The sequence below is a fragment of the Alligator mississippiensis genome, chromosome 1 (assembly GCF_030867095.1).
Source record: "Alligator mississippiensis isolate rAllMis1 chromosome 1, rAllMis1, whole genome shotgun sequence".
Taxonomy (NCBI): domain Eukaryota; kingdom Metazoa; phylum Chordata; order Crocodylia; family Alligatoridae; genus Alligator; species Alligator mississippiensis.
In genome coordinates, this window is record NC_081824.1 from 449,252,499 (window position 1) to 449,259,742 (window position 7,244).

Genomic DNA, 7,244 nt, shown 5'->3' on the forward strand with positions numbered 1-7,244 from the left:
CAGCAAGAACATGGAGATGACAAATTGCTATTTCCATATAGAAAAAGGCCTTCAGTTTTCTGAGACAATAAATGTGTCTTCTAGTGCACATGCACTGCCACCAAGAACTATCTTTTTAACAACTTTAATCTCATGACATGGTGTAGCTGAGGTGATCCTTGAACAACAGCAGTCACTAAAGCACAGTTTAACCAGGTACAGCACAAATTCTGCAGCCTGGACCGTTTGCTTGCTCATTATGATGGTTTTCTATAGCTGGTTTATGAACACTTCGTTTATCAGCATGTCACAGGCAGAAGCAGCATCTTATCTAAGAATTTATAAGCACGTTAGATGGAATTGTTTTTAAATCGTTACTAGCACAGTAACCCATTAGCCTTTTTGGAGCTCATGTCATTTCTAATAGATTCTTTATTAAAAGTTCTCCCAATAATGTACTAATCCTCTGTAATGTGTTAAAAGTTGAAACTGTAATACAAGCAGTAAGGCCCAAAGTGAAAAAAAAAATCAGTATATCTGGCATATCCATTGAAGAGTCCCTTTTTTGTTCCCTGAAAATAGGGGGCAGGAGTGAACAGCAAGAGACTTTCCTGAGGTTTTACTTACAACATGCATTCAGCATTGTCCACAGAAACTGCTTATACAAATGACCTCTTTTTACCTGACTATGTGAGGGTCACTCTACTCATATTTTCCATGCTTGACTCTGGTTATGTGCTAGAAGGGTAACTAAGAGTATTCCTAATCTGCACCCTCATTAGTATGCATGTTTCAGGAGGGGGCTTCTCACACCTTTTCTCACTGTTTGTGGCCTTGGGTTTACTGTTTGAGGTCTAAAACAGGCTATTGTAAAGGGCAGGTGGATCAAGTTGTGTGTCCACTGGCCTTCTCTGCCAAATCAGTGACACCTGTAAGCACACACCAGTTGGTAACACAAAGTTAGACAAAGGTCACTGATAGGTCAGCCCTCCTCTAAGCAGTGCCAGGTCTGCAATGGGGTAACCCTTCGTTTTTATAGGAAGCTGCTATGTAAGTGGGAGAAAGAGGAGAGATCCCAGACAAGAGTCACTTCCTGGGTGGTCTTTTTAAGTCAATAAAAATCCCTGTAGTGGGTCCAGGGCTAAACCTGATACTTCCTGTTGCTAATGTGCAGGCCAGGAGCAATCCAGGGCCCTTTTGTGCACGCAGGCTGTGGCCAGCAGCCCGGGCACACGGGATCAGAGAAAACAGGCAGCAAGCTAGAATTAGTCACAGACACTTAGTGGTTGATTTAAGATTGTTTACTTACACCAAAGATGGTCACAGTGTAGGCTGGACAGTTTTCCAGGCACAGCTCCCCTTAAATGCTCGTTCAAGGACTACAACAAGCTCGGTATCTCCTACAGATGTGTCAAAGCTCCGTGGATCCGTCTCCTTTGCATGCAGGGAGGGGTACATCTAGGAATCAATCAACAACAGGGAGAGGCCAGAGGCTGATCAAACCCCTGTTGCCTTTTAAGAAATGCATTGGGTCCAAAAGGATCCACAGTACTTAGAGATCTTCACACAAAACAACAAATTCTCTCTCTTTCTTTCTCTCCAACTTGGACAGAAACCACCCAAGCTTCTTATACAGCTAGCAAGCCAATCACTAGCCGCCACGTGTGCATAATTTAACACAAACCAATAATGTGGCTCGAATTCTAAAACAAATGGCGGGAATTCTTTTCAACGAGCATTTTTCAGATGCAAAGAAGAAATGCACACTGCAAAGAAAGTTGCAAATTTGGTGGGAAAATAATTTAGCAGTGCCAAAGCACACACAAAACAAAAATCACAACTTTGGGTTGTGACAGCTAAATGAGCTGAAATTCTGTGCGCTTGCTGTTGAAGGTGGTCAGGGTCCAAAAGGACTGTGGTTTCACAGACAGGCTGAGGAGAGCCAGTAGTGGAGTAGGGCCAAGTCCTGGTGGTGATGACCCAGTGGGGATGGTCAGAGCAGCATTCCCCAATAGTGCTCTCCAGTGTCTAGAGCAGTGCTGCCCTGTATCAGAAGTGCAGCAACTCCTGTGCAGGTTCTCTAACCAGCACTTACTACTTGGGCTGGGGTAGGTGGTTGAGTGCTCAGGGCAGAGTGGCAACCCCTGGCAGCAAGGGCCAGCACACATGTGGGGTGGTGGCCCTACCCAGCACTGCCACCATTTGCAAGTGCAGCTGGTAGAGCCCTTGGGCAGCACCTGCTTTCTAAGGGAGGTGAGGGATTGTTTCAGCTGGCCACAGCCTGCTCTTGCTTTCATTGTCCAGGGTGCTTGGGTCTGTGTCTTCTTAGAGACTGGAAGGAAGACCAAGCCTCCTTTTGTGTGGTTAGGTTCAGCTGCATGATTAGCTAGAAAGCAGCCAAACTCAGAAGCCCACTGAGCTTGAGTGCTTAAAACTGAGTTGGGTGTGTGGTGGGAGAAACCTCCCTAAGGTTTGTTGTCTAGCTGTAATTTGATAGACAGACAACGCAGGTAAAGAAAGACAGCTGTTTATTTGCTCGAGCAAAGACCATAAAACCAGCAAAAGGCAAAATGGCCCCCCCTCAAGGGTGAGGCGATCTTTTGTACTTATTACAATAAGGCAAGACTTACAGGGTTAACAAAAGCATTACTTGGGCGGTGCTTTACAAATCTTTGTAACAGCATATTTCTATTAAGTTGAACTAGCACTTTTTAAAAGCTAAATGTTAAGTAACAGTAACATTATGTTAGCAAAACCTTACACAGTAGTAGATACTTCTCAAGGACACAACCACTGCACCCAGAACAATGGCTCCCCTGTCTTATCTTGCTTCTTGCTGTAGCTGATTTTTCAGCACAGACACAGATCCACTTTTTAACTCAGAAAATGCTTAATACAGTTAAAATGATTACTTGACACAAGCAAAGGCTTAGCTATCATTCTGCCTTGTGGTCAGCTGCACTGCTAGGCCACAGGTCATGCCTTGTATTCAGCTGTAAAGCTAATACTTCTTAATAATCCAAATTATTGTTAGCCTAACAGTATGCTATCAAAAAACTATTCTATTTCAGGGTAATAACAAACCTGCGCACTACAAGTGGGCAGCCATTTCCTCACGAACTCCCCCTCCACCCTGCCCCCCATACCTTTTTTGCTTGCTTTGCTTTGACTGGGCAGCAAGCCCCTGGGGTTTTGCTCACTCATGCTCATGCATCCTTGCAAAACCCTGCCTACCTCTTTGTCCTACTACCTTTGGGTTGTGCGGATTCAATGTGAAGATGAGGGTGAGAGACTGAATCTTTTACCCTGCACTGGAAAATGTTCCTGATCGCTTTGCAAGGCTGGATTAAGGTCAGCAAGATTAGGGCTCGAAAATACATGTGGAGAAGGAGAACCGTCTATCAGCCCTGGAAAACCAAACAAAACCTGCTGTATTCTGTGCTTTCCGTAATTCAGCCTCGGCCCCCCAGCCTGGGTTGACCAGCCCCAGCCTGGAGCCAGGCAGCTGCAGGAACAAGAAGCCTCTTCCTCAATGGGGCTCCTTCCTGGTACCACGCAGCTTCTCCCTGCCCACGAGCGGGAATGTAGGTGAGGGCCCGCGGCTGGGGCAGGGGCTTCAGCTGGAGGAAGGGACGGGAGCACGGGGGTGCTGGTGCCGCTCGCTGCAGGGGCACAGGACTGTGCGCTGTGGGTCCAGGGGGCAGATTGCTGCTGCCACGTGTGGGCAAGATTGTGGGCTGCGCTGTGCCAGGAGTGAAGATCCAGGGCCCTGCACACCACTAACCCTAACCCCCCCTGCACCTTCCCGCACACCCCACCAGACGCACACCTGCTCCCGACCCACCCCCTCCGCCTTGCCCTCCACCTGCAATATAGAAGGGAAAGGTGGTATTTTGAGCAGAGGTGGGTGCGTAGATTTGATTCCCCAAATAGAGATGCTCCATATCTTAGTCTCTGTCTGTGGAAGGCAGAGGCCAGTTGGCCTGGCGTGAGGAGGAGGTGCGGTTGGGGGGAAGCAGCTGGAGCCCTGTTCCCACGTGCCCCATGGTCAGTGTCCCAGAGGGAAAGGGTCTGGGGGTGGGGGCCTTCACAAGTTCCACGGGGTTTTTGGCGAGGACCCCCATGTTGGAGCACTGCAGGTGCAGGGAGGTGTGGGGGTGGCTGGGGGCCGGGGTGCAGCCGGAGTCTGGGCGGATGAAAAGTTGGGAAGAAAAGGGGTTGTGGGGAAGGAAGGAGGCTGGACATGTGAGGAGCCGCAGTGAGGTTTGAATGCTTGGAGGTGCTGGGATGGGCCCAGGGGAGGGGGGTGGGCAGTGAGGAGTCAGGAGAGCTGGGGCATGAGGGGGTGCATCTATGCAGGAAGCAGTGGATTTATAGGCTAGTGAGGAGGCAGGGCAGGACTTGGAGGGATGTGAGGGGCTGGTGGGTGGAAGAAAGGGGCACTTGAGATGGCAGGGGCAGGGGCAGGGGCAGCGTATCGGGAGAGAGAGAGGCACTGGGGGCCCTGCAGAGGGTCTGAGGGATGCCCATGTGGGAGTGCTGGGAGCAGCAGCTCTGTCTGCAGCCAGGCTGGGGTGGGAAGGTAACAGCTATACCTCCCTAGCATTATGTGCCCCTGCCCCCCCTGGACGTGGCAGTGACCCCCCAAGGTCTAGATTTCTTTCTCTGCTTGGATTAGAAACTGAATTTGTAAGGCATCTAGTTCCTTTATCATTGGTGGAAAAATATTCACTGTGTTATTGAATGATGCACCACACAGCTTAACTGCCCCTCCTCCCCCTCCCCTGCCACCTTTACAAATCTTACAACTGCCCCTGGGGCCCAGTGAAACCATGTACCCAGCAGCTCTTTTTAAATCAGAAGTGTACTTTATAAGGTGCCCTGAAATACCTGCTTGAATTCCTCCTATTTTATACTGTCTCCACACGCTGTAAAGGTGGCTGGCCCTGCATGCGAGATACGGGGGTTGCAGGCAGCCGGGGGCAGCTCTGGAATCCTGGACCCTGCTAAATTTTCACCCAACACGTTCTCATCCCTGGTCTTCGATCTCGGGGAATGGGGCAGACGAGTGGATGGGGCGACGGTTTTCTAGCGAAGTCAGTAGAATCAGCCCTACCGCCAAATGAACCTGCGTGTTCCCTGTGTAGGAGGCGGCCAATATTTGAATGCGAATGAGACAAAGGACACGATGGGGATGCAGCAGGATTCGCTGCGCCTCCTGAACTTATGTGGATCATACTTCACCATTCTTCATTTTGGTGCCCCCAAAATTGTAACTGCTGCCCCTGAGATGCCAGAACTGTGATTCTCCACCTCTTCAGACACGAGGTACGTCTCAGTAAATGTCAGCTTTTTTAATACTGTTTTTCAAGTTTGGAAAAACAATAAAGCCGGCTTTCTGTTGCAAAGCCCTATGAAAGACTGCAAGAAGTAAGGATGTTTTTGCTATTGTGTGCTCCTGTTTGAAATCTCTGGGTTTATCTCATGAGTCATGTTTGCACTTTTAACAGTGTGACCTGGTGAGGTCCCCTGTGACCCCTGTGAAAGGCTCTCAAGGCACCCCAGGATGCTAGCTCCCTGGTGGAGAATCGCTGCACTGAGCTCCCCAGACCAGTTCAAGAGACTGAGAACAAGCAAAGCACTTGCTGTAGCAAAATGGCCTTTCCTCATAGTGCTGTTTGGAACAGCCCTGCCCTGTGATACCAGTACAGGGCCCTCCATTCTCCTGGTGTGCTGCCTTGCTGACCTGGAGCAGAAGGGCTGGTTGATTTGGCCCAGACTAAAAACAGTAAAACATTCAGTTAGTTGTCCAGGAGCAGCTAGTTTTGGTTCATGTGCAAAACTGTACAAACACCTGATGCTTTGTTTCTCTCTATTTTTATTGAGGGCGTGGGGGGAGGTATACATGCACTCTTTGAAGAAAGATTTGATGTTTTCTGTAATATGTTAATATATCTACTATAATGTATTGAATCTAAAATATGCACCTATACTGGTGCTATGATGACCAAAACAGAAATCCTATGTTTAGGGAACTTCAGATCTGAACTGGCACTTGCATGTGTATTGTTCCAGTACTGAAAGCCTGGGCATCGCCCTGCAAGCTCGGATGATTCAGATCTTGGGTACAGAACAGACTTGACAGCTTCTGTCCATCGCCAGTGAAGTGAGTCCCACTTACAGTGGGCACTAAAACTTGTAGCTTATTTAGCTTCATGGGCATAAAGTTCCTTCATCTTTTGCATTCATAAGGCTTTAACTACAATCTTGACTCTACTGACACACTTGTCTCTCTCTCCACAGCTTCAGGCCCGACTTCAAGCTGCAGTTCTGAAGTGAGAGACCCAGAAAAGGCTTGGCAAGCTGGGTGAAGAGACCTGGGAAGTCAGCAGCCTTCTGGAAGTTTGAAGCTTCTGTGAACAGATTTACCAAAGAACTGTCAGCTGTTGCTCGACTAAGGCAGTGGAAGATGGACAGCCAGCCCAGGTGCCTTTGTAACAACAGACCAGAGTCCCATGGCACTGCTTTTCTCTCCAGCAGTGGGCCAACCACCTGTTCCCCAAACCTTGGGACTTGTCAGGCTGCGAAGAGATGAGCCTGCAGCCCTTCAGGGATCAGGACTTCTTTTGCAGGCTTGGACAAAGACTTAGGTACAGTCACAGTTCCCTTAATTATCCTTGCCCAGTTGAGAAAAGAAGCAGGTGACGCATCTTCAGCCTGATGCCTTATTGTCGCATGCCAAAAGCAAAACAACACATGCTTACTCCAGCGTGTGTCCAGCACCCCACAAGAGCACAAGGCAGACTGTACTAACTTGAAACAAGGCTGCCTCCTAAGTCCTGCCATCAGAATGGTAGCCAGGGGCTCTGGATGAATGTAAATGTCTTGGACCCTGAGGAAGACTTGATGACCTCCTGAAGGTGCGGGACAAAAGCAATGAAGCAGCTGACTGGACAGAGCTCTTATTTCGATGCAGTCCAGCGCACCTCACTACCTCATCTCTGGAAAGAGAAGCTTCTGTGGCCCCCAGTATCATGATCTAGGGTGAGCCCAGAAGGTAGCTGGAGGGTAGTGAGACGTACCTCGGCCTTGGCTCACACACATGGATCACTGTGCAAGATGGATGCAGGAAAACATTATGCTGGGGATTAGGCAGGATTCCTGCTAACTGGACTAATCTGCATGTATCCTGGTAGAAGAAGTACCATGTCTCTGGCTGCAGCGTTTAGCCCCGTTCCATCTTGACTGCAGCTCCCGGTTCCAGT

The 7,244-nt window shown here is 49.0% G+C and overlaps 1 long non-coding RNA gene across 2 annotated transcripts in view; it reads right to left on the bottom strand.

Annotated features, from left to right (window-relative positions):
* Positions 1-1,559, bottom strand: part of LOC132248305 (uncharacterized) — a 44,830-nt gene extending 43,271 nt beyond the window's left edge. For both annotated transcript variants that reach the window (XR_009459475.1, XR_009459478.1), the window contains exon 1: positions 1,289-1,559. This is a non-coding gene — a long non-coding RNA (uncharacterized LOC132248305). The remainder of the gene's footprint in view (positions 1-1,288) is intronic.
* Between the last annotated feature and the right edge of the window lie 5,685 nt (positions 1,560-7,244).